At 40.5% G+C, this 7,468-nt stretch overlaps 1 pseudogene; it reads right to left on the bottom strand.

The window, feature by feature from the left end:
* Positions 1 to 5,466: 5,466 nt before the first annotated feature.
* Positions 5,467 to 7,082, bottom strand: LOC110817323 (zinc-finger homeodomain protein 2 pseudogene; annotated as a pseudogene).
* Positions 7,083 to 7,468: the final 386 nt, after the last annotated feature.

The raw sequence follows: 7,468 nt of genomic DNA, 5'->3' as shown, positions 1-7,468 counted from the left end.
GTGAACTCAGAATTTCAGATCTCTGCCGACGGATTGATTCGTTTCAAGGACAGAATGTGTGTCCCAGACGACAATGAATTAAAAAGAGACATCATGACAGAGTCCCATAGTTCAAGGTTCGCCATGCATCCAGGAAGTACAAAAATGTACCAAATTATGCGACCCCGATTCTGGTGGAATGGGATGAAGAGAGATATAGCCGACTTTGTATCTAAGTGCTTGGTATGTCAGCAGGTCAAAGCAGAACATCAACGCCCAGGGGGGTTGCTTCAGCCTTTACCGATTCCAGAATGGAAGTGGGAACACATCACCATGGACTTCGTATCGGGACTACCCAAGGCACGATCGGGACACGATGCCATATGGGTAATTGTTGACCGACTCACTAAGTCTTCCCACTTCCTGGCCATCAGAATGACTGATTCGTTGGACAAGTTGGCAAGAATGTATGTCCGGGAAATAGTCAGACTGCATGGGGTCCCAGTAACAGTGGTATCCGACAGGGATCCCAGAATCACTTCTCGGTTTTGGAATAGTTTCCAGCAAGCTATGGGAACAAAGCTGTCCCTCAGTACTGCCTTCCACCCCCAAACCGATGGACAATCAGAGAGGACAATCCGTACGCTGGAGGATATGCTCCGAGCTTGTGTCCTTGACTCCGGAGGCCATTGGGACGACCACCTACCCCTGATAGAGTTTGCCTACAACAACAGTTACCAAGCAAGCATCGGCATGGCCCCATACGAGGCGCTATACGGGCGTCCGTGCAGGTCACCGATTTGTTGGGAGGAAGTGGGCGATAGAAGATTGTTTGGCCCGGATTTGGTGGAAGAAATCACGTCCAAGATAGTTAAGATCAAGAAGAACATCCAGACGGCTCAGAGTAGGCAAAAGAGCTATGCTGATACTTGGAGGAGAGACCTGGCCTTTGAGAAAGGTGACCGGGTGTTTCTTAAAGTCACCCCCTTCAAGGGAATTAGTAGGTTCGGCAGAAGGGGAAAATTAAACCCCAGATACATTGGACCCTTTGAAATCTTAGACAAGATTGGTACCACTGCCTACAGACTTGCACTGCCCCCTGAGCTCTCCCGGGTTCACAATATGTTTCATGTATCTATGCTGCGCAAGTACAATCCGGACCCTTCTCATGTCGTGGCTCATGAACCGCTTTCACTCCGAGAGGACTTGTCTTATGAAGAAGTACCGGTCAGTATCACGGACCGAGAAAGCAGAATACTCCGTAACCGGGAAATATCATTTGTAAAAGTCTTGTGGCAGAACCACACGCCTAGGGAGGCCACTTGGGAGCTGGAATCAGAATTTAGGGCCCAATATCCTCATCTGTTTGATCAAGAGTAATGAGGCAAATTTGGGGACCAAATTTCTTTATGGGGGGGAGAGTTGTAGCACCCGGAAAGGAGGAGGGAAAAAAAAAAAAAAAAAAAAAAAAAAAAAAAAAAAGGGGGGCCACGTCAGCAGCCACGTCAGCAGCCGCGTCAGCAGCCACGTCAGCAGTCCCGGCCAACCAGGGCCTGCCACGTGGCAAGATCGCGTCACTCCGAAAGGAGCCACGTTGGCGATCCGCGTGGGTGCGATCCGACGGCCCAGATCAATCACGCGATCGGACGGCCCAGATTCAATCGCACGGACGGCCCAGATTCAATCAAAAACGAACGGCCCAGATTAAAACAAAATGAACGGCTGTGATCAAAAGGCAAGGGGTTATAAATAGAACCCCCACACCAGACCACAAACCCTAGCCGCCAGCCGCTCGCCGGAGAAGACGAACCAGAGGCCGACCGCCGCCACCCGCCGCCACTCGCCGCCGCACCGGGGAAATTTCCGACCGCCGATCGAGGTAAATTTCATACCCCCGACTCGTTTTTCCCCACTGATTCCTCCTATGGCCAAATCGAAGCCGAAATCACGGCCAAACGGCCGGAATACGCGGCCGAAGCCCAGCGGCGCCGCCGCGCCCCCTCTCGGTTTTTGCCTCCGACGAGGCCCTTCCCGGCCTCCGTTCGATGCAATTTTTATATTACCGTGATCACCATTCTTTTCTCTACAGGTTGACCGGAGCCGAATCACCAAAACACGAACCTCGCCGGAGAGCCGCCGCACCCGAGAGCGCCGCCGCCGGTAAGCTCCGTTTTTCCGTGATTTTTTGGCCCCCCGAGGGCCCTAGGGTTGTTTTCTGACAAGGACCAATGCGAGTGTGGCCGAATTCGGCCGAAAACGGCCGAAAACAGTCAACCCGAGGCGACTCGCCGCCGCCAGCGGCGGCGCCGTCGCCGGAGCACGGCGGAGCCGCCGTGCCGGAGTTGCGATTTGGTCCGAAAGGGGCCCTGGGCCTAATTTGGACTTTTTTTTGGAACACGTGCAGGTACTGTTAGTGTGTTTCAGTTCCCCGGGAAAAAATTCAGGGAAAATTAGGGAAGGCCTGCAGGCGCACTGTGAATCGTATTCGGATCTCGAAAACAAGTAAGGACCCCTCACCCTATTTCCTATCACGGTATTAAAGTTCAAAATGATAAAACGGTATTTCTTGAATTAACGCATGTGTGAAATTGCTTAAGGTTGCTAATGGAGCCTGAGTCTAGTGTGATTGATGATGTACTGTTATTTGGCCTGTTTACAGCTTTGAATGCAAAGTGAGGTTTGATGTGTTCATTTTACAGATTTGTGTGCATGTACTACGTTTTTATTAATTATGGGTTGAATGACTGAAAAACTGATATTGTATATTGTCTGTTGGTATGAATTACGATTTGCTTGTTTAAATGTGAATTGATGATGTTGATTGAGGAAAAGGAAAATGAAAGATTGTATAGACTGATAATTGTATTATGGGGGTCAGCCTGACTAGATATCCTGGGAGATGGTGGACGGACCGGGTCCGTAGGGAACCCTACCGGGATTGTGGTCTCACATGCCGGACGGGGTATGGAGATCTTATGGTTTTGGCGCCCATACCGGACGGGGTATGGGGACGGCCCGTTTCACCCTCATACCGGACGGGGTATTGAGGTTTATGGTTTTGGCGCCCATACCGGACGGGGTATGGGGACGGCCCGTTTCACCCTCATACCGGACGGGGTATTGAGGTTCATGGTTTTGGCGCCCATACCGGACGGGGTATGGGGACGGCCCTGGAAACTGATTATGAATGTTAAAGGTTAACGGGTAGCGGAGCCCCTATGGACCCCCACGGATACTAGTAGGCTGGTAAATGAGAAAAAAAGGATATGTTGTACAATGATTGAATTACAAGAGGCGTGATAAGTGTTATGTTTTACAGCTTAGATTATTCAATGATTATGATGATGTTATTGTTTTTCTCATATTGTTTTCATAAATTCCACCAAGGTAAGTGGATGGTAAAAGTTTTATTATTGATAAAAGGTTTTATTGTAAATTATGCTCCATTGGTCTTTTGTGTTTTTCTACCCACCTTTACCTCCGTGACGGTGAGATATCGTGATGTTCTTACTGGGCTAGTGTAGCTCACTCCTTATTTAACCATTTCAGATCAGGAAGACATGGTTCCCGAGCCCGTTCCGCAGGAGGACGACGAAGGGGATACCTAGAGACTCTGTAGCCATACTCATAGTTTTATTTTCGGGTTTCTCTCTTAGTTAGTTTAATCTTTTACATTTTAAGTACGTTTCTGGTTTTTCGTGTAAGGGATGTTAACTGAAATTTTGATCTCGCTTCCGCATTCGATATATTTAAATACTCATTTCATTTTAATATTTACGGGGCCGTTACAGTTTTTTTTATAGTTTTTTCTGTTTATTTGCACTTCCAAATACATAGTATAGTATTTTATTTATTGAGTCATGATTCTCAAAATCATAATTTTTTTTTATTTTTTCAAACTACTATTCATTAGTTTTAAGATGGTTTGATAATTTTTTTTTTCATACCCTTAATATTTTTTTATTTATAAAATTACCCTTCAATTTAAATTATTCTACCTGATACTTTTCACTCTTCTTCTTCTTCTTCTCTAGGGTTTCTTTTTCTTGTTCTTCTACCCGTCACTGTTTCAAGAAGAGCCGCACACCTCTTCTTCTTTTTATTTTATTGTGTGTATATATATATTTAATTTATATTTTTTTTTATATAAACATATATTTATATATTCAATTAAATTTATATATTTATATTTTTAATTATATATATGTATATAATATATTTAATTATATCGATTTTATTTTGTATATATATATATATATTTTTTTTATTTTATATATACATAAAATTTATATATTTATATATCTATTTATATATTTAATTATATATAAATACATGTATATAATATTTTAATTATAAATAAACATGTATGTAATATTTTAATTATGTATATGTATATAATATATTTAATTATATATATATTTAATTATATATATATTATATATGTATAAATTTAATTATATATTTATATATCTATATATTTAACGTTATATATTTTTTTAATTTTGATTTATTTATTATTATATACAATAAAATATAAGTAAAATAAATAATTTATTTAACTATATAATTATATCATACTGTCAATGTAAACAAAGACAATTATCTTCTAAATATTGTTAAATTTAAATATTAATGAATTTTACACATATCATACCATACCACACACAACATTAATAAACCACCATGCAAATCATTTAATCAAGCTCTTAAATTTCCTGTATTGAGGATCATATTGTATCTTTACCAATCTGCTTCAAGCTGAACTCTGTTGGACTAATCTAATTTTTTCCTCCTTAATTTTGTGGTTTTAATGGTTAATGAATTTCGTAAAAAACTTGTCAAACCCTATTTTTTGAACCCTGTCCTCAATACTTCATTTCTCAAAAGAACAGGTTTCGATCAGGGTCAAGTTTGAGTTGACGGAGAATAATACCAGGGAAGAACAAGTTCGGGTTTTGCCTATCCAACGTGACCCAATATATATGTATTGTTTTTATTAATATAGATATAAATATAATTAGAAAGATAAATATTTATATTATTAATGTTACTATAATAAATTATTGGGTTGATGCAGGTTAAATTCAACACGGTTTGAAAAAATAAAAAATTATTTTCAAACCCATTAGAGTTTGAATTTATATTTTATAAAGACAGGGATCTGAGTATGGCGAGGAGCGCTGTAAACCTGCACAGGAGAAATCTTTGGAATGCGCCTAAAAATATATGGGTGTAGTTACAGGCCAGGACACGAGAGGAGCGCACATAATGAACTCCAAGCTAGATGGTTTAAAGAATTTTAGGGCTTTTCAAGCTTCCTGGTCTTATGATCTGGGCATTTCCAGATTATAGTATCTCCAATCTAGAATTTTACTAATTTATTGCATATTTTCCTTTAAAATAGAACCTAAAATTTAACAGACATAAGAAGCATTGATGGTTATCAACTGTTTTACTGACCACCTCGTTGTATACATGATCTACAAATAACAAAAAACAATTAATTCCATTCAACGATAATCTGCTGAATACTTGTCTTGTTAAGAAAGACGTGCCAAGATCATATGCATCTGGTTTCATGTTATTTTCCTTCTTGGCTTAAAACAGATGACGAAGATTGCATGAAAATGAAGAACATAATCAACTTTATACAAGGTTTGTTAGTTAAACTCTGAGCGATAAGCACATGAGCTTTTAAATGAAAGTTTCTCTTGCACAAGTCTTCCTTGTTCTGTACATTTGCATTGAGCTTCAACCGTCTTCCGGCTGTTTCTTCACTGTGTTATTCTTGTTGTTGTGCATCCAGACTTTGAAAACCTGCCTTTTGATTCCAACCTCCGCACAGAATCTCTCCACTTGTTCCTCATCTTGCTTGTTGATCCTCCACCCCACTTTCTCTGCAAACTCCAGCATCTTCTCCTTCTGCTCTTGGCTGAACTTCGTCCTGAATCTTTTCTTGGATAAACCGAAAGGAGGAGGAAACGGCTGTACCACTCCCTCGGGATTTAAATCCTCACTTGATGACTCCGCGCCGCCGCCAAAGGCAACGCTCATGGGTGTAGCCGTGTGCATAGGATATTTCTGATGGTGGTGCAGCATGGTAGGGGATGGCAATGGAGGTGGGAGTTGAAGAGGGTTAAGGATCAGATTTCTTCTACTGTTAGAACTGGAACCCAACTGGGTGGTCTCCCCGTCAACCTCTTTGCGGTGGAAGTTGCGGTGGCAATCGCAGGCGGCGCATTTCAAGGCTTCGATTGAGCCATCGTCGCCGCTGGGCATGAACTCACCGCAGCCATCGTAAACGTTTCCTCCAACATTTGCAGCGTGGTTCTTGAGACACTCTCGGTAGCGGACGGTGGATGGTTTGGCGGGGTTGGATCCGACGGAAATGGAGGATATCTTTGAAGTAATGTTACGATCTAATTGTCTGTGAGAATGAGAAGGGGTGTGATCGATGGTTTGAATGGAGGTTAGAATAGTTGTTGTTATGCCATTTTGGTTACCATCTCTTCTTCTTTCTCCACTTGGGGATGAAGATCCTGCAACTCTGATATCTCCTTCTTCCCCTCTAAATTCCATTAACTAATTTATAGACAAATACAAACTCTCTCTCTCTCTCTCTATATATATATATATATATATCTATCTATCTAAATAGAATAAAACTGATGACTTTGTACTAACTGAAGGTATCGAATGAAAGATATTTATATGCAAAAGATAGTGATTAAAACATTTATATGAAATGGGTAAGTAGTGTTTTGGGAGGAGTAGAGAGTGTGAAGAAGGTTGATGAGTAGGATGAAGAAAGAAAGAAAGGGAAAGATAATAAAAGAGATAAGAACTCACAGTTGACTAAGACAGAGATGTAAGTAGCTGAGTTAGTATTGTAGCTGAAGCAGCAGCAGCAGCAGCAGCAGCAGCAGCAGCAGCAGCAAGTTTAGCAGCAAGGTTTAAGCATCTTTAATGGCAAAGTTGAGAGAGAGAGAGAGAGAGAGAGAGAAGTAGTTTCGTGTTTCTGTGGTTCAAACAAGAGACAATTTGGTTGCCTGTGGTGAGGCCGGGAGGAAGGAAGATAAGAGTCAGTCTCTGAGATTGTGATGAGATTTTCTTTTCTTTTCTGTACAAAACAACCGACAACGTCATGTTCATCCCTCTCCCACGCTCTGCCACATCCGGGCCCCACTCTTCCATCTTCATTATTGCTTTCCCTTCCCTTCAATTTTAATACAGACTTTTAATTTACCAAATATTATTTTTCTAAATTTAAAATAGTTACATTATAAATCAATAAAATTTTTTAATAAACACTTGTATAAAAGAGATTTAAAAGCCAATAATATTGGTTTAGATTCCTCTTTAATTTGAGTCTAAATTAAAAAAATATAAAATTATTTTGTTTAGAAAAATCTTTAGGTGAAAGATAATAATAATTCGATAAGGTTTAATGTTATGTTTGTAAAATGCATAAATATATATATTTGTTTTC

Source organism: Carica papaya, chromosome 2 (assembly GCF_054855325.1).
Source record: "Carica papaya isolate Zhongbai chromosome 2, ASM5485532v1, whole genome shotgun sequence".
Taxonomy (NCBI): Eukaryota; Viridiplantae; Streptophyta; class Magnoliopsida; order Brassicales; family Caricaceae; genus Carica; species Carica papaya.
The sequence above is the reverse complement of the archived record's forward strand: the minus strand, read 5'-3'. Positions and strand labels throughout refer to the sequence as shown.